The sequence below is a fragment of the Epinephelus lanceolatus genome, chromosome 5 (genome assembly GCF_041903045.1).
Source record: "Epinephelus lanceolatus isolate andai-2023 chromosome 5, ASM4190304v1, whole genome shotgun sequence".
Lineage (NCBI taxonomy): Eukaryota > Metazoa > Chordata > Actinopteri > Perciformes > Serranidae > Epinephelus > Epinephelus lanceolatus.
The window spans coordinates 42,744,942-42,765,247 of record NC_135738.1 but is presented as its reverse complement, the minus strand read 5'-3'; the positions used below and the strand labels follow the sequence as shown (position 1 = coordinate 42,765,247).

General features: G+C 40.8%; 2 long non-coding RNA genes and 1 pseudogene across 3 annotated transcripts; 1 reads left to right on the top strand and 2 right to left on the bottom strand.

Annotated features, from left to right (window-relative positions):
* The first annotated feature begins 3,331 nt into the window (after window positions 1-3,331).
* LOC144463622 (uncharacterized) lies at window positions 3,332-4,093 on the top strand. Its single transcript, XR_013491674.1, has 3 exons — window positions 3,332-3,431; window positions 3,803-3,852; window positions 4,038-4,093. It is a non-coding gene; the product is annotated as an uncharacterized LOC144463622 (long non-coding RNA).
* A 7,664-nt stretch (window positions 4,094-11,757) lies between these two features.
* Window positions 11,758-19,925, bottom strand: LOC117262514 (E3 ISG15--protein ligase HERC5-like; annotated as a pseudogene). The gene is made up of 13 exons (XR_013491665.1): window positions 19,668-19,925; window positions 19,416-19,533; window positions 19,217-19,293; window positions 17,021-17,242; window positions 16,761-16,852; window positions 15,696-15,826; window positions 15,429-15,554; window positions 12,953-12,971; window positions 12,744-12,845; window positions 12,466-12,627; window positions 12,146-12,312; window positions 11,961-12,027; window positions 11,758-11,832 (listed from the first exon to the last, which is right to left on the bottom strand). The product of XR_013491665.1 is annotated as an E3 ISG15--protein ligase HERC5-like (transcript).
* Window positions 13,135-14,833, bottom strand: LOC144463549 (uncharacterized). The gene is made up of 4 exons (XR_013491652.1): window positions 14,771-14,833; window positions 13,597-13,745; window positions 13,364-13,480; window positions 13,135-13,212 (listed from the first exon to the last, which is right to left on the bottom strand). It is a non-coding gene; the product is annotated as an uncharacterized LOC144463549 (long non-coding RNA).
* Window positions 19,926-20,306: the final 381 nt, after the last annotated feature.

Sequence of the window (20,306 nt, the reverse complement as noted above, 5' to 3'; positions counted from 1 at the left end):
AAATGCCAGCACAACTGACCAGGGCACAGCAGAGCAGGAGGAGCCTATTGCCAGCACCAGCACATTATACAGGGGCACTGAGTCTCAGGTAAGTTCGATAAGTTTGTGTTTACTAGTGATATCAAAAGAGCGCCTTATTTGATGTAGACATGAAATACAGACATTATTGTGGCTGTTGTGTTGAATATGGTTTGGTTAGTTATGACTGTCAGAAAAACCTTATCTCTATTCCAGGAGACTGATGTTGTTTCAGCACACTGTATTACCCCCCCTCTTATACTTTTAATTGTATGTCTTGTACATTTTTTATGTCCTTTTTACTTGCTGCAACACTAATTGCCCTACAGGGACACAAATAAAGCTGAATCTGAATCTGAATCTTAATACTAACCACATCTCCAGTGTATAGAAACACAAATTCTAGTTAGTGGCAAGTTGTTGTCATTCCAAGAGAAATGGTTTCACAATTCCATGGCTACATTACAGTCCATCATGGAAAGGAGTGTTTTCACTGCAGCAAAGAATTTTAAACCAGTCCTCTTTTGGACACAGGGCAGATGCTGATTTCATTATTTCCGGCTTCAGAAACTGGAAAAAAGCCATTGAGAAACTCACAGCACACCGAAACTCGCAAGTCCACCATCACTATGTGACTGTGAGTGCAAATCAGCTGAATCCAGTCAGTGTCCAGTTATCCAGCACATGGGGTAAACAGCAGGAGGTAGCAAAGCACTGCTTACAGAAAATTGTTAGTACTGTGTGACATGTGGCAAGACAGGGACAAGCCTTGAGAGGCCACACTGATGAAAGTGGTAATCTGTATCATCTTCTGAAACTTAGGGCAGAAGAGGATGATCCCTTTTTTACTGAAGTGGTTAACACTATAATGTACAAAAGCCCCAAAGCACAAAATGAAATTCTGTACATCATGGCCAATAAAATAATTTGAGGCATTGCAAATGAAATTAGGTCTCGTCCAATTGTTCAGTTTTCAGTCATTGTGGATGGTACTCAGGATGTTTCTAGTGCTGAACAGGAAGGTGTCTGTTTGCGTTATGTGGACCATGACCTTGTCCCACATGAGAAGTTTGTTGGGCTTTACAGGGTGTCTGAAACAACAGGCCAGGTCATTGCAATCATGGTAGGTGATGTTTTGTTGAGGCTCAATCCTCATGCCCATGTATGGCTTTCGTGGGCAGACTTATGATGGTGCATCAAACATGGCAGGAAAATATACAGGTGCACAGGCAATACTGAGGAAGCAGCAGCCACTAGCCCTCTATGTGCACTGTGGTGCACACTGTTAATCTTATTACACAGGCTTGCTGCTTGGCCTTTCTTGGGTCCACCAGTTAGGGCATTTTGTTCGGCCAGTCAGGAAAAATTAAGAGCATGTTTGAAAACATTGCCACATCTGAAAATACACCTCTAACCACCCTAAAACCACTATGCCCTACAAGGTGGATGTGCAGCATTCTGCAATAACAGCTGTGCTAGGTCATTATGAGCGGGTACTCCGCAGCCTAGAAGAAATGACAAAAACCACATCAAGGATAGCTTCAACTGCTAGTGGCTTAAATGAGCATTTCAGCAAATGTAAGACAGTGGTGGGCCTCACACTTGCCTCAGCTGATGTTAGAGAGCTTGAATGCCTTAACATTTCCCTGCAGAAGAAAACTCGGACTGTGTCTGGTACGTGGGCTGCAGTAGATTGTGTGCAGTCTTCTCTTCAGGAAAAAGAGAAATGACAAGAGCTACCTTGCACTATATGAGAAAACTGCAGTATTGATTGACTCTATAGACTGCATCAACTCTATTGAAATGACACATGGAAGATGCCTCGCTAGCAAAGCAGTGGATCAATCCAGGGCAGAGTTCTTTAAAGTACTGGACACTGTGCAGGTTCAGTGTGGTGACCATTTTGAACAGAAGAGCCTAAAGACTTTGTAAAAGTTAGAGAGTGCACTCCTCACTGGGGAGTTAGACAGTTCTCTAAATAGAGTGTCGTCATGTGAGGCTGAGAGGAGTTTTAGTGCACTGCGCAGGTTAAAGACTTGGTTAAGGGCTAGTATGGCCCAAGACAGATGAAACAATATTACTGTCTGAAGTGGCTTGCATCTTATTTCTCATTGGGTTACGTTAGGTCTCTTAAGTCCTTGTGGTAGAAATAACCGGGATTGCACGTTTATTAGAGTATCTGCTGACCAGTGTAGAGGTAAAAATCGGCGCCTGGAAGTGGGCCTGTAGGCTCCCGACCTTGTCCTCCACTTGACTTCTCTGTTTCCCTTTGATGTCAATCTGGTACCTTGGATTCAACTAAGTAATACTCAAAGAAACACTGGAGACAGGCAGAGTCTGATACAATCGAGTTTAATGTGTTCACAAGCTTCAACACATACAACTCAACGAGTCACGCTCCGGAGCAGGACTGAAGTTTCACTTTCTGAGCTGTCCCTTTTATGCTGGTGAAGATTCAAGAGAATCTCCACCTTCTTCTGTTAATCCATCCTACTTCAATGCAAAGCTATTGGTGGCAACCTTTTTCTTTTTGTCCAATTGTGAACAGGCCCGATTTTAATGGTGTATCACTTTCGATTTGAGCCTGGAAGTTCCCAAATTTTCCACCCTTAGCTTCGCTTTTGCTTTTACTTTATTTTTAAAAAACATGTGAATTTTAGGGACTTTCTTTATGCAGCCCCTTGTGCTCTCATGTGCTTTCATGCAGTATAAACCTTTAATGTGCATCAGGTAATACAAACATTTGGGTGTATGTGTGTTATCATTATACAAAACATGATAGGTTACGTGTGTTCTTTCTAGTATGGATAAAATGAATACTTTGTTATGTATGACAGAGTTTTATCACATATAGATGCATCTCACTCAGTGTTATAAGAACTTATGCAAATACTTTGTTATGTATGACAGAGTTTTATCACATATAGATGCATCTCACTCAGTGTTATAAGAACTTATGCATAAAACATGGTTATATGATGGTTATATGGCTTTGTTTCTTGATCAATGTATGCAGTATATCACTTTTACTGGACTGAGGAGTAATTCTTACACTACACCAACATCACTGAGTCTCATAAACCAAGCAAACACGCTATGATGATGTGTAAACAATGTTGTCATTTAATCATTGTTTCCTCACATAACCTCCATGGAAACAGCAGAAGAGAGCTAACAGCTAAACAAAAAAGTAAGGTTTTTGAAAAGTGCTTGAACTGATTGTAAATCACGTGTAGCATTAGAGAGTTTGTAACAAAGAAACAAAGCATAACATATACATTATATAGAAAGCTACATCATTTTTTCCCCCCTGCAGGAGTCATCACACACACCACTGCCTACTCAAAGGATGAAGCCATATGGGCCTAGTCTTCTTCAAAAGGCCCATTATCACAATTTGTGCATTGACACAGGTTTGTACATGGCAGCTCATGCAGTTTACATGTGCATCTGCCCTTAACACAGTTGGATTTTTTTACAGGCGCAATGCACAAGCTCCAGTATCGCCTCTGGTGCTGGGGGGAGTGTCATCCATTCCACCTTGTACAAATCTCCTAATAATATTTAATGACTTCTGTACTCTGAACTTGAAATGTCCCTGCTTTTCATTTCAGAAATCTGATCACCTTAACTGAGATGAAATGGAAATAACAACTGCGTGTTTTCCCTGGCTGTTTTTAATTAATGTAGTTTTTGAATGTTACTGAGCACTTTATTGGACTTCAGAAGTAATGTGAATGAGTGAGGGGCTTAATTTAAGTTGCAATTTTCTTCACCTTCACAGTGTTCACTGCAGCTAGATGGGCAAATGACTCCCTCCTGTGATGGAATCAAGTGGGTGCGAATGCAGTGATCTGATTTATCAAATAGATTTTGTCTAGGGTTTTGCTCATTTGAGTAGCATGAAATACAAAGTTTATGTCTGAACAGTGAATTACGCACAATAAACTTGAGCTGTCAGAACCTGATCGTGTGAGAGGATGTCATTGTGGCTCCTAATTTCTTTTCTTTGTTCACAGATTCAGCGTTCAAGATTCAGATTTGAAGTTCAAGATCCACATTTACAGTTTCACACTGCATGTTTGATACCAACGTTCTGTTCCATTTTCCTTTTGAATTAAAGCTTCCTTTTCTCTTCTCTTCTGGGCTCGTTTTATTTTTGTTGTATTAGTAAAATGGATGTAGCAGTCCCTGCGATAGCCAGCATTAGCTGGTATAGCATATACAGCAGGTTCCTGGCTGTGAAAGTTAAATCACTGCCTCTTCAGCTATAAGACTCTCTTCAGTGCCTAAATCTTTCCACTCAAACACTGATTTAATAAATTTTTGCCATCCTGTGTCTGTAAAACGAGTGATTGGTCCATCTTTCTTAATTATATGTATACAGCACTCCATTTCTTATGCTAATGTAATGCTAGCAAACAAATAAAAAAAATAGCAACAAAGATTAATCTAGTGGCGGGAGGAGGGTCGTTTTTATGACGTTTCATCATTTTGACAGATAAATGACAGGTGAGGTTCCCAAGCAAGATAACAGACCTCACATTTGTGAAATCAGATATGTTTATTTTGTATAAAGCTCACAGAGAAAATATACATGGTACCTACACGGACTGTTTAAAAAAGTCCTTAACGTGTAAAGACCAAGTTATGTATTGAAGACATAAAAGAGACTTATTAGGCTATGTATGTATGGCTCTACATGCAGTGCCATTTTTTTTTTCTCTTTTCCAAGCGTCCCATTGGATGATAACTACAGTCACGTCATGCATGTCGGACACCGAACGTAGCTGTCTGGTCTGTTTGCCGGAAAAAAGGTAACGTGATAAAGTTATCGATCTACAAAAAAGCGCAAAAAGTACCGGTGGCAACAATTTTCTTTTAATTTATTGAAAACTTAAGAAGTTGTCAACAAAAATCTGGTTCCTCCCCCGATAGGGATCATTTAAGTACAAGGAATCGCGGCTTCGGCCCACCGCCTATTAGGCCTGTTAGCTGAATAATGCAGGTCTTCCTCTATGAGACAAAGAAAAGTTTTACTGTGCTCAACATTGTGCTTTAGTTTAAGTGGAGTACAGACATGGGGGAAAGTCACACATGTGCAAGTCACAAGCAAGTCTCAAGTCTTTACGTTCAAGTCTTAAGCAAGTCCCAAGTTAGTTGTGGTGTACTGTATTTAAGTTGTCCTACATTCAGAGGCATAATTACTCAACTTGTTTCGATAGAAGCCACAATAAACACATGTTTTGTGTAAAATATTTTTGTTTGATTTAGAGGGGTTGTTCATTGAATTAATTTATTTATTGTTTATTTGTTAGGGACAGATACATAGAGAAGTGCATAGCAATTATCCAGTGCAATGTATCACAGCATTTGTAGCTACTGCTAATTTCCAATGCCCGTCCCTAGAGGGGCCTTTAAAATAACAAACATAAAACATAAAAACACATTCACAAACGTTTAGCAAAAGTTTAGCAATGAGGTACATCCCATTGACCCTACAGGCCAATCCCGTTGACCTTTTTGATCAATAGAATGTGTTGGCTTGAAACTTCAACAAAATGCACAACCCTCCAGCATACACAAAAATACATAAAATACAAATATATACAGTACACATACATACCTACCCTCCCCCGTCCCTAGGGTTAGGGTAAAAGCGCAGTGCTCTAAAGAGAGCACTCCGGGGGCACGGGCTCTGGGGGGCTATATATATCCATAAGATACTTAAAATATTTTTTGTATTTAAAACCAAATAGATCCTTAAAAGCCCTATTAAATTTTATTTAAAAAAAATGCAAAGTAGATTCGGCCCAGGGCAGTTTGGCAGTGGGAAGTAGGTCTTAAACAAAGTCCTCCATCTTCCCAGGGTAGCTGTAAATAAAAAGGAGCAAGATAAAATTTGTATAAAATAAATGAAAATAAGTGCTAGGGTTGGATTAAGAAAACTTTTAGTAATGAGTACATGAGCTGACTTTATTATGTGGAGGAGACAGGTGGGTGGTGTGTCAAACAGGTGAGATGCCTGTGAAGCCACAGTTTGAGACCAACAAACAACAAAACTGGTTGTGTTTTAGTTAGTCATCCCTGCATTTCCAGACAGGATAGTGCCCCCAGAACTAGGTATTTTAAGCTCAGACATGATCTTTTACTAACCATAACCAAGTGGTTTTAGTGCCTAAACCTAACCACTTTAACCACAGCGTTGTTGAAATGTAAAGTTTCACCATATTCACCACATAATAACGTACAAAGGTAACAGATCCACGGTTTGAGAAACAGTACAATGCTAATATTTCTTAACGGTGATTGGGTTGATTAGTTGCCTTCCCTTGATTCAGCTCGTACTTATATAGCAAATCTAGTCTGAAGGCCCTGACACACCAAGCCGATGGTTGGCCTCGACCAAAGTCGGGCCGTCAGTGAGCATCTGTCGGCACTTTGGCGTCGCCGGCTTTTCGGCTGATTGAGCATGTTGAATCGGCGGCGGAGCTTGTTGGTGAGAGAGATCACATGACCGGAGGGAAGCACAGCCAGTTAGCCTCTGCTAGCCTCCCAGCTAGCCCCAGCTCTCCGTTTGAATCCAAACGGAGAGCCAGGGCTAGCTGGGAGCGGCTAGTGGAGCGTTAGCCGCAGCATGACCAGAGGGAAGCACAGTCAGTTAGCCTCCGCTAGTCTCTGAGCTAGCCCCAGCTCTCCGATCCAACCGGAGCACCACTGCGGAGGAAACACTGGGACCGTCTGGATGTAATAGTCCGTGGAGGTGCTGTGGTGCTCTGCTGCACAGATAGGAAACTCCTCGGCTGAGAGGATGTACCACTTTCTCACTCCGCTCTCTCTCACGCAGGCGCAGAATGTACGTGCTACTTGGCCGTCAGATGTAGTCCATGTGGTGTGTTCAAATGCAACTGACACAGGGCGACGTGAGGTGAAGTGAGGCGACATAGACGATGCAACAGTTGGCTTTCGTCGCCGCTAGTTCTTTGATGTCGGTTTGGTGTGTTCGTACCTTTACAGATTTACAATAAAATACATTGTGATAGCTTTTATATGTAAAATCAGGTATAATACTTACCAAGGAAAGCTCTCCTCTGATGCTCAGTTAGTTCATCAAAAACCTCCCAAAACATCTGTATGGTGGGGTGTGGTGGTGTGGTATTGAACTCCCCCTCATAACCTGTGTTCTAATTACAGTGAAGTTGACTGTTACGATTACTTATATTATAGACTTTTACAATTGTTTGTAACATTTAAATCAATCAATCAATCAATCAATCAATTTTATTTATAAAGCCCAATATCACAAATCACAATTTGCCTCACAGGGCTTTACAGCATACAACATCCCTCTGTCATTAGGACCCTCGCAGCGGATAAGGAAAAACTCCCCAAAAAAAACCCTGTAACGGGGGAAAAAATGGTAGAAACCTCAGGAAGAGCAACTGAGGAAGGATCCCTCTTCCAGGACGGACAGAAGTGCAATAGATGTCGTACAGAACAGATCAGCATAATAAATTAACAGTAATCTGTAAGACACAATGAGACAGAAAGAGAGACAGAGAGAGAGAGAGAGAGAGAGAGAGAGAGAGAGAGAGATGCAGGACAGACGGTAATGACAGTAGCTTACAACAACATTACTGAAAGTAATAATATTATAGTTATAGTTCTGGCTACTGTGGTACAATATGTTGAATGTATATATTAATATCTGGCAGTATACATGTGTGACAATAGTCATATGTGTATAATAACTGTAGAAGTATGACTAATGACTAATGATGGCAGCAGCAGCAGGAGGCATCTGGCAGGACCACGGCAGCAGCACAACCACACACGTCACGCTATCCAGGCACTGCTGCGATATGAGTTAATCTTAGTTTGTCTCAGAGGCTTCAGAAGGACTCCCAGCTCCTCTGTCTGCTGGTGCTGCGAGAGATCACTGGGGGCGGGGAAAAGTGCGAGGGGGTCAGCAGTCATTCAGTTTGTTGCCCTAGTAACCCGTTTCCACTGAAGGGGGGGGCTGGAACTACTACAGGAACATCCTTTCGCTCGGCCCTCTCAACCGCCATGTCTCCACTGAGAGAGCGGAGTCGGAGGAAGGTTTCTTGGTGTCCTTCTGCGTCTTCTTCTTCTTGTGTAACCTTGTGTGTATTGGCGGTTAATACAGCATTACCACCACCTAGTGGATTGGAAGTGCATTACACCTATAATGGGCTTTTAGTGGGAAAAATAGCTCAAATGCGACCCCCAGTGGTAAAATTAGGTATATAATTCGATATATCGGTTCGGTTAGATATTTGGCTTTAAATCAAACCAGTTGGAAAATTTTCAAACCGGCACAAGCCTATCTTCCAGTCCTAAAAACTCTACTTATAGTAGCAGTTTGGCTGCCCTAACGGATTGCTTTGAAGATATTAGGTTTTGGATCCCTTACTGTCAGCTTAATCAGCAAAAGACTGCATTAAAATGTTTGCAGATGATAAAGTCCTTTTTTTAAATAGGTGCTGATTATAGAGTTACAAAAGTAAAGACAGATTGTCACGGCCGCCACTCTTTCCACCTCCATCGTGTGTGTGTGTATGCAACACTAATTTTTCCCTCTGTGTGCCGAGCTGCCTGCACCTCCATTGGACTCAGAAGCTCCACCTCCTCTGTTCTGATTGGTGCGGCCTCTGCTGCTTCTGACTGCACAGTCCACAGCTCACCTGGGTCCCTGATTGGTGCGGCACAGGTGCAGTGGACCAATCCCACCCATTCAATCAAGACCGTCATCTATAAGTGCCCTGCCAGTCGGCCAGTCGGGGCGGCTGACTGTTGGTGGCAGCTCGCCTCTTTGCTTGAAAACTTTGTGTTGTGTTGGTTAGCCCACTCATAGCATTTGTAGCTTGTCATAAGCTTTTGTAGATTTTTGTGAACTTTTGAAGTGTGGCCAGGTTGTTAGAAATTGCTATCCTTTTGACTGATTCCAAACATTTCCATCCACACTTAGACAATTACTGTATAGAGACACTAGGTGCAGGGGTGCTGTTTTGTTGTTGTTTTTTTAAAAGCTGCATTAGACAGTCAGAGTTTGTTTTCCCTTTTATTTTTGATTAGATAGATTGTAGATTAAACTCTGAGTGAGTCCTCCTTTTGTTATTTGTTTTTGAGTTAAACAGCACCCACCGGCCCTCTTCCTTGGTTTGTTCTCAGTCTTTGTTAACCAGACTTCCTTCATTTGAGTTGCAATAAACTGCCTTACCTTTTAACATCTGGGCTTTTGTGTTGCTTCCCTTTCCCCTGCGAGCTGGGTTGTAACACAGATGAACTGAAATGAAATAACAGCATGAGTAACATTCTCCAGGTCAAAGGAAGAAATAAATACTTTGATTTAACACACATCTCTTAACAGGTAAAAGACCTGTGATTCGTGATTTTTTTTTTTTTTACAGAGGGGTTATTCAATCTTGTTTTTATCAGTTAAGAAGTACATTAACTTTGCTGTCTCTCATGTCCTTTATTTAAGAGGGCTTTTTAAAAAAAACAGCTGAGAAAATGCAGCTTACAGTAAGGGTCAGAACTGAACCTTAGGCCCAAGCCTTTCAAAACATGGGGTACATGCACACAAATAAGCTGTGTCTTTTTTCTCTCGCTTTCAAAGCAAAATGCACACGCTAGCCAGGTCAAAATCATTACTACATGAGGTGGTGTTGCTTTAGAAAACGCAGTCTTTATTTTTGTCAACTCTACTGCTTTTGTCCACAGGGCACAACAAAATCAACACAAAATGAAACTTCCTTGAAGTTGCTTTAAATGACTAAATTATTATGTCTCTGGGTTATATTTTCCGGTTGTAGGTACGCCTGTACGTCCCATTCTTGTGACCCCATGTCAACTTTGGCACAAATGTCCACTTGGACTCAACAATGAACTGATTAGATTTTGATGGTCAAGGTCACTGTGACCTTACATCTGTCGAATTCTTGGGAACGTGAAATCAAAGAACATCTTGAGGGAATTTCTCCAAATTTAGCACAAACATCTACCAAAGCTCAAGGATGAAGTGATTAGATTTTGGTGGTCATAAGTCAAAGGTCAGTGTGAATGTGACCTTGCATCCATCTCATTCTTGATATCTCTCTTGATGTCTAATCCTGGGAGTCCACCTTAAAACTGTGCTGACTGTGTACTGTAGCTCTCCTGTGCTGCCGGGGGGGGAAGATGTGTGTGAAGCATCCAAGTTTTTACAGACATGGATGTAAACTGTAAGAGAAACTCGACAGGTGCGCGGAGGCATATAACCACAGTGAGGTAATTCGAGTGTTTTTTTCATATTTCTCTATAGTATTAGCTTTTTAATTTTTTGGGTGTCAACTAACCTCAGAAAAATGGTCACAAATATATGTAAGACCCCAGATTTTCTGTTACATACAGTAATGTATTAAAAGTGCATGTTTATTTATGGTGTACAGTGTACTCATATAAAATGAGCCTATTAAAGGCCCAGTGTGTAAAATGGGTTGAAAACAGTGACATCAGCGGTCAAATTCTAGATTGCAGGGCTCACTCGCTCACCCCTCCCGTTGGGTAAATGACGGTGGCCTCGTAGGGACAAAAAGCCTTGCGCACGACTTTTTCAGGAGTAGGTCTATCTACCGACGAGGTGAATGTTTATTTAGAAATCTAAACCATGTTACAATATTGTAATGAATCCCTCACGAGCAGGAGACCAGAGGAGCGTTTGGGAAAAAGGCCCGTTTATTTGAGCACTCCAGAAACTCCGGTAACACTCCACTCCATCCCAAACTCTGACTCTTCTAGCGTAACAGACACACTTCATAACTTTACACACATACTCGTTTGCCATACTAAGTGGGGACCCCCCTCCCCTCTCTGCTCTGCCAATCTCCAGCCCGCACACTGACTGACAGCGTAGCCGGTAAACAGAGCTCAGCTGTTTATTTAGCCTAGCAATATCTCCGGACTATAGTAGCTGCAATGGACGACTTTGAACGCGATTTTGAAGAGTTTCTTGTAGCGGACACAGACCCAGAGCCATACCTGTTTGATCCGGAGCATACAGATGAGGAACTCCATGTGTTTGATGCTGAGCGGGTGAGAAGAGAGGCTGAATGCACAGAATGGGATTCGGTGCTACTGCTGCCATTGTTGGGAGATATATCACTAGGAGGAAAAGCGCTGCAGAGAGTGCATCACAGGAGTGGAACTGCGTCTTCTTTTTCTCGCAGATGACGGTTCGGGTTCATTCTCTCCTGTTGCGTGGTAAGTGTGGTCCATTCCCAAACTTTATAACTAAAAAAACTTTTCACTACTCTCTATCGACGAACTACTAACACTCTGCTGTTTCTTCCTCCTTCTTCCTTCCTTCCGCTGTCTTCGTTGGTTCATTTATACATGTGAAACGCGTTCTCTGGATGGCTGGATTGTCCACTCGGTCTGCCGTACATACATGGCGGCGCAAGATGGCGACCTCTCTAAAGCAAGGCCCTTGATATATATATATATATATATATATATATAAAAGCATAATTATAAGGCTATGAAAACCAATCAAATTTTATTTTATAGCGATCATACACTTGTATAAATATATTAATATAGAGTAGAATATTCAGATTCAGATTCAGACTGACAATAAACCATGCCAAATATTACACACTGGCCCTTTAAATGGTTTCTTGAAGTCATAGTCAAATGACAAAACACAAAAGAAAGTAAAAAAAAGTACACACATGGTCCTTACTTATTTTGAACTGTCACTGGCTTCTCAGGATTTTCAGGATCAAGCGCAACCTTTGTCCCATCCCAGGGGATCTGTTGATCAGGTATGAGAAAGAAAAAGATTGTGATATCACTGCTTTGGAAAATGATAACAGATTGTCAGCTGGATATCAGAAAAAGGATAAATGAGATAAACTATTGAATATCTGTAAAACACATACAAAAAAATCCACATAGAGGTTTTATATGACATCATCTTCCTAGTCTTCCAGGATGTTCAGCAGACTCCTTGAAACACAATAAAAGGAAAAATATTGAACTTCGAAAATGTTTTGCAGTTTTTAAAGTATGCTATGAGAAATCAGCACCAATAAAAAAAAACCTTTACACATCAATTTCCTCTTACTCTCCAACAGATGGGCTGAACTCTATCATATCGCTCAGTGAAGGCTTAACACCCAGCAGCTTCTTGAACAGAGCCAGTGGGAAGGGTAAGTGTATGATGCACTTGTTGTACAAAGCCAATCCACACAGAACTCCAAACTGGAAGTATCGCTGGTCCTCTTGTTTTGGCTGCTGTTGATGGAAGAGACAATTAATATCAGAAAAACAGAAAATAGGATGATCATTTCTTCTGAGGTAGGACCTTGAGAACTGAACTGATTATTATTTCATAATTACGTATTACCATCAAAAGGAAAACCATTAAGTTTTCCTGTGTCTTACTTTGGAGGGGAACCATGCCAGCGTTTTAGAGTAGTTGAACATGAACATCCCAGAGTCAGCTGACACCATCTTGTGAAAAACTTAATAAAAAAAGTCTTTCATGTAGAGTGGTATATCATCATCATCATCATCATCATCATCAAAGTTTTCACCCCAGTCAACCTAGAAGACGAAAGGGCACAACATTTTCCTGCTGGTCAAGAAGCTTACACAAAAGTAACACAGCAACACTGTTTTTTAGTGTGACTTTAGCAATCACATCAAATTGACATTTTTACCACAAGTGGAAACTTGTAGTGACTGTGATGAACAGCAGCTAGTTGTTTAAAGGTGTCCTCCAAAACTGATGCTCGTCTCACATCCAGTTTTAAGAACAGGTCCTGATGCAGCAGGCGAATGGAATCCAATTCCTGAAACAATTCAAATAATTTGCTTTTCCTTGCCTCAAGTTTGAGATTTCATTTCATTTTATTGTTGTGTAACTGACAGCAAACTTCACTTTGAGTCTTGCAGGGAGAACAAGTAATCTATTATACTGCAATTAACACTAAGTAACAAAACACAACATGGCTGCTTGAAGATTTCTCGACCCAGACAGTATTGTGTGTAGAGGCTTGCTCTCATGAGGCACAGTTCAGGGCTTCATACCTTGGTGTAATTAACATTCAAGTCAAAAACGAATTTCTTTGACTCCAGATCCATCACAGTTGGAAAGCTACAGAGGATAAGCGGCTCAGCATGCCCATTCTACAAGGAAAAAAAAACAAGCATGTTAAAGACAATCATTGAAGATCACAGATTAATGACTGGCCAGAGGCTGAAAAGTGACACGGACAAAGATGGAGACAGACGGACTTTAGTTCACAAACTATTTAGCCACGTGTTGCTGTTTTTTTACCTCGCCTTTTGACTGCAAACGCCAAAGCTGTAGATCCTCCTGAAGAAAGTCTTTCTCAATAGACAAACAGAAATCACTGTCTGGCATTTTTTGAGGTTCTGCAATCCTGCTGTTGGCCTTTAAAACAAGTTTTTCATTTATTAGGTGAAACGTTCATCAAAGTAAAAAGCACGAAAGAAGGATTACTGATTTAGAATTATGCTGTAAGATTACATCTTATAATTGATACTAACATTGTACATGTACTGGAGGACTAGCAGCAGGTTTCTGACTCCAGAGTTGCGGGGAACACACTCAGAAGACAGGATCATTGACAGGTCCTGCTTCCACACATTAACATGTCTAACCATGGTGAAGGGCGACAGTGAGGACCACCAGTCCCCTGAAGAAGACAACATGGAGATTTGCAGACATTAGTCGCAGGAAACATTTCATAACTGAGTGGATGTCAAGGACATACCTTTGACCTATTTAAGTTATTATCCTTGATTTTCAGTGTTGGTTGATTTGGTGACACTTACTGTTACCAGGGTTACAGCAAGTGTGGTTTCATTACACTCAGGCAGTTTGTTTGTCAGGAATACCACAGAAGTGCAGCTGGTGTATTTATACACAGTCCAGCTCCAAAAAAACTCACATTGCTTTCAGTAATCAAGATGTCGGTCAATAATAATTACAACTGCAATCTGATTTCATGCTGCACACAGCTTGAGTAGTTTTACCCACAACAACAGGCCACAGTACAGTTGGTTATCCTACTGAGGAGTTGGAGGTGTGCAGCCTGTCGTCTCCTCCTTCTGCAATATTCATTCCATGTATTTACATTCAGCAAGTAGTTCTTATTGGTAGTATATAGTGGCGGAGTCCGCCATGTGTTGTCTCTGGATCGCCTACCAGAGCATGGTAGGACGAGCATGGCACTCTTAACTGTTAATGCTCTTTACAATGTGTCAGAGCTATTAAGTAAGTGCCATTACTACTGTTTCTACACACAAGTAGCACGCGCACGCACTACTTGCGATGAGAAATATATACTGCATTTCCTGTGACAGCTTCTCAATAGTTTTTCCTGTTGTAATCTCAAGAAACAGCAGCAATGGCAGTAACATAACACAGCTCTGACAGGATGTAAAGAGAGTAAATAATGCATGCATAATTTCCTGTGTATTCCTCACACCACTACCAATTATAACTTATGTCTGATTGTAAATACATTGAATGAGGACTGCAGAAAATATGCCAACAATAACTTTTAATAAAAATGGGGTTTGATTTCATTAAAAACTCAAAGATTCAACTTTAATATGTAATATTATATATTTAATGTATTTATAATATATTATTAAAAAAAAACAAAAAACAATAACATAAAAATAATGATGATGTGACGTGTGGTGGTGACAGTACCTATGACCTGCAGGCTGTCAGCAGACAAGTTTAGTACAGCAGCAGCGACCGCCTCAGCGAGCTGAAGTAAAGATAATGCACAGAAACGCTATGTTTACCTTTGCCCAAGAAAGCTTGCATTCACACAGGATGCAGAGGAAAACATCTTGTGAATTTGCCTGCAAAGATTCAACAGTTTTAGTCCACTGCACTGAGAAAACAGGGTTAATAGCTTTTGATCCAGATGAAAAACAAATGAATTAGAGTCATAAAACATTCGGCTATTTAACATACTGAAAACTGCAGATGCAATACACTTACTGTTTTATCTTTTTCCATGACTTTAAGTCACATTCAGAGATCCATTTGTCAATCATGTTGTCGAGACAATGCTGTGTTACATTGTTGAAACCATCAGTGTTTGACTCCTCATGAATGTCCTGTGAAATAAACAAGATGAGATGAGGTTCACATCATTATAACCCCAACCATCATGGTCTGCACCGTGTGTATGTGTGCATCATTAGATGTGCATGTTGCAAATGAACAGTTTCCTCCTGCGAAGATGTTTCTAATTTTAGCATCATCAGTGGTGTCTGAAATAATAATGGATAAAGTGTAAGTTCTTTTGTGAAACCATTCAATGCATTCACATGATTTATTTTACTTATCTAGTTACCCTGTGGCAGTTGAACAGGTAGCGGCACAGATGGATGACTCTCCTCTCCATGTCCCAGCTGCCCCTGCTCTCCACACCCAAAGGAGTAGACCTTCTTTGAGTCCGTCAACACTAATGTGTGATGTCTGAAGAGGTGATATATTACAAACAGCATTTTAATGTCATCAGAGACATGAATGCCTTTTGATTGACTTTCATATTAGGTTTGATTGGAGCAGCCTCCAGGCCTCTTTAACTACTGCATTATGAAAGGTAATACACTGTATCGTCCACAAGCAATCCTGGTGACCTTTGCCCCCCCAGAACTCGGCAACAAGCCAAGGTCGTAGTTCATCGTTGAATGAGTTGTGCCCAAGCTGTCCATACTGACCGGAGCCAAATGTAAACACTGCACCAGTCTGCACTCTACTTATTTTTTAAATTTCATTTGGTTTTACATCCTGTAACTTTACTGTTTCAGTTAAGTCTAGTTACTCTTATCTTCACTGCTTGCTTAAGTATGCTACAGCTAGCTAGCTAGCTAACCGCTGTCAGGACTACTCACAAGCTAACGTTAGCCACTGGAATGTTTGCTATTTGCCTACGAGCTAACACCACATTTCAGCTGAAAGTGTTGCCTATGGTTGACTTGCTTCAATGTAGGGCTGCAATGATTAGTCGACTAATCAATGACTAATTGACTATTAAAATAATCGCTGACTATTTTAGTAGTCAACTAATCGGTTTCAGTCATTTTTCATTACCTCATTTCATTTTTCAGTACTATAAAAGTACTCCAAAATACTCTTATTGCAGCTTCTTACGTTCAAAGCGGCTTTACACTCTCTCCCATAACGGTGAACTAAAACCCTTTGGCGTGAGTACGAAACAAGACATTAGATGACATAATTTGGGGTTTGGGAGAGACAGGCCGACATTCTTTAACATTTTAACACATTTTTCAATAAAATGATTAGTCGACTAATCGAAGGAATAATCGACAGATTAGTCCACAATGAAAATAATCGTTAGTTGCAGCCCTACTTCAATGTTTTAAAGATGAAGTATTTAACGTTCCACACTAATATTTTCACCACAGGGGCCTTCAAAAATGGCCACTGGATTAAATGATGAATCATTTAAAACCTATTACATCATTCCATTTGTATACAGGTTTTATTTGGTGAGTAAATTCATAGAATAAGAGTCTTTTTCCAGCAATAAAATGTGTGTGGTTATTGTTTACAACATCATTATATTTAAAAACTTTCCATTAACGTTTAATGTGATATCTAAAACTGCAATAAGTTACAAAGGACCAGCTGAGGAAAAATAACAAATCAGGAATCAAACCTTTGTCAAAACAGCAGTGTGGTCCTTTCCACAGGAGATGTGAATAGATTTCTTCATGTTCAGACAATGAACAGGAGTCGGTGTATTTCTGTCTACAGAGACAAAATTAACCTTCAGGTTTACATGTCATGGAAATACTGCAGTATAAATAAGTTTGTTATTGTTTAAAGAAATCATCTTTAAAGATAAAGGTGTAAAAGAGACAAGTTGAATAAAGAATCAAGTAAAGCAAATAGAAATCTAACTTGTTCCTACTGTACCTTTTGTGTCTCCCAGCCCAGGCTGTCCACAGTTGTTTCTGCCCCAGCCGAACACACCTCCAGAGACAGAGAGGGCGAAGCTCTGCTCTCCCCCTGCAGCAATCTGGACCAGGGGTATCGCTGACAGAGATCGAAGGTGTTGGGGTGAACTGGCGCCAAGCTTCTTCCTCCCCAGACCCAGCTGGCCCCTGGAGTCCTGGCCCCATGTGTACACCTGACCATCTGCAGAGAAATCACCATGACTCTGTTAGCTCAGTAGTGCAGTCTACAAAACTGTGATCTGCTTTGTCAAACACTTTCCTGACATCAGCCACTGCTGGTGCATAATTTATTTTCTTCTACACAAAAGTTAAAAATTTACAATATCTTGTCATATGTCAATACACTGACTTATTCAATTCTATGTAGTGGATGCTGATAGTATAAACATCAAATTTGTTTGCTTTTTTCCTATGGCTGTGAAGGGCCAAATGAGCTGCTCCTGTGATAGCAATGACGATCCTAATAAACTCTTAAAGGTGAAGTGTGTAAATTTAGGAAGATTTGGTGGTGTTTGGTGGTGAGTTGCAGATTGTATCCAGCTAAACTTCTTCCAGCTAGAAGATCAGTCAGCGTTAATTGTTCGGGAGTTTTTTTTTGGGAGCCAAATTATCTGCAGAGGTCTCTTACTCTCCGAAACCAAGTGATTTAAAAGCAGCTTCACGTTACAAACCAGTGAAACTCTGAGACTCTGCTTGTTGCAGAGGGGCTACGAACACAGGAGCCGACGGGAAAATGTGAATGGCCCTGTCTGGAGCTAGAATTTGGTTTGTCAGTTTTGACAAAATATAAATGCCTCATTCTAAGGTAAGGGAAACACAACAATTCTTAGTTTCAGGATATTATACAGTTATGAAAACCTAGCTATTAACATTATATTCCATTTGTACCAATACATCCCCCTCAATCATAACCACTGGACCTTTAAAGGGTCACTACACCCAAGTTACACTAAAAAAAACCTCTAAGCACTGAGCATTTCTTATTTAAGTGAGAAAAAACAGCTTTATATAAAATCTAGCAACATCTTTTTCTGAAAAAATCTAACAAACAACAAAAAAAAACCAAATCCACACACATATTTGTAACTGTTTAAAGATCTAGTGTGTAGAATTTAGTGGCATCTAGTGGTGATGTTGCAGATTGCAACCAACTGAAACTTCCCCTGTGAGCATGTAGGACAGGAGTGGCTGACGCGAAAAATGTGAATGGCCCTATCTAGAGCCAGTGTTTGGTTTGTCCGTTCTGGGCTACTGTTGAAACAACATGCAACAAGAGGACCCCCTCTGTGTGTAGATGTAAAAGTCTCATTTTAAGGTAATGAAATTACACATTTTTTTCAGGTGTCCATACAGTAATTTGATATTCCATTTGCGCCAATATATCCACCCAAATCGAGCCTGGTCTCACTCTGAAGTTGTCAGAGTCGGCGCATGGGCAGTAACTCGCGGCGTCAGATACCAAAAAAAAAGGGCACCCTTTTTCGTCGGCATGAAATGCAGCCAGTTGCTGTAATAGTTTAATGGTGCCAGGCAGCATCGGGGGAAACACGGCAGGCCAAGGAGGAAAGTTAAGGTGACGAAAGTCCTATTGGGGTGGGTGGGAGGGATGAGGGAGGGAATACGTCCCATAAAAAGCCAAACTCTGCTCGTTTTTCCTAAACCTAACCATGTGTCTTTGTTGCCCAAACCCGACCATATGTGTTTGTTGTTGAAGGAAAAGAATTGCCAATTTGCAGTGTTGTACCGTCATAGTGAGTTTATTTTGAAAGTGACTGTATGTAAACATTAAATTTCCTGTGAAAACAGAAGTGTATCTTGAAAGAAGACAATGCATGTAACAGGCAGAACTTGACACGGTGTCCAAGAACGTCAACAACTAATGCACCCAGGGTACCTTGCACGTCGTATGTGGACTTGGAAAGTCCATGACCAGAACGTCAATATGTGACAAGGTCGGAGTGAGAATGTGTTGCCTAAATCATACATACTGGACCTTTAATACATAGAGTTGTATTCATCCCCATTGTTTTTGGGTGGAGACAGAACGCTCAGATATAAATATCTCCCAACCTTGACGCATAAAACCACACCTATTTGCATGACTGGATACCAGATCTTGAACATCAGTAGCAGTTTACGATGCACTTTACTGTACCTTTGGTCAGGGCGACTGAATGCTGGCTCCCACAAGCAACCTGAGATACCACTATGTTACACAGAGCTTCCACAGGCCTGAGAGAAACAGAGACAGAAAACAAAAGAGCACAAATATTTAACTCAGAGCTGATTAACATGAATCCATGTCAAGTTTTTTTTTAAGAGTCATGTTTTACAAAATCTTAGTTTCTCCTTACCTAGGAATGTAAGTGTGAGTTGTGTCCACACAGAGAACTTTCCCTGTCTCAGACAGCAGTGTGACCAGATCATCACCACAACTCACAGCCTCAATCTTCTCCTTAAACTTCACAAACTCTGAAAAGAACACAGGACACATGAAGTGATGCAGCGGCTTATGTGTCATCATTACTGCAAATGAAACTTTTCCAAGAGTTTTAACTTATGTGAATAAATACATGCAATAACAGATCATCAAGACTGATAGTCACTCTGCTTTCCTCTGACTCTTCTCCCATCTTTGCTGTCATTTGTGCGAATGATGAAGGAGTTTCCATTACTTTTGACAAAAGCCAGCACATTGTGACCTGCCGACAGATCCGTGATGTGATAACCGAGGTTTACATGACGGACCCCATCATCTGTTGTAGGCCTACTGTCTATATGTGAGCCATCCTTTAACCGAAAGCCCGCTGACTGTCCTCTCCCCATGAAAACATGTTGTCACAGTGCTCTGCAGCACCGACAGCTGATTTGTAGGACTCAGAAACGAAACTTACAGTGAACACAAAGTCTGCTGGGAGGAATGGAAAATTAAACCTAAACACAGCAGCATGATGAAAAACGACAACAAGCAGAGTCACGCTGACACACCTAGTCATAAATTAGTACCTTTAAATGAAGCCAAATGAAACTGCGGATGGCTATAGAATATAGATGCTTATTAAACTTATAAAAGTGTGTTTTTGTGTCACACTACATCAGTCGTCATCTGTGGGCATCACAGGTGGTTATGGGTGCATATGGTTGAATGTGCAGATTGTATGTTTTGGTGAAAGAAAGTGACAGTCATCCACTTTTCTTCTAGTTTCATTTCATTTGCAGAGAAAGAGCACTGAGGGCGGTACTGA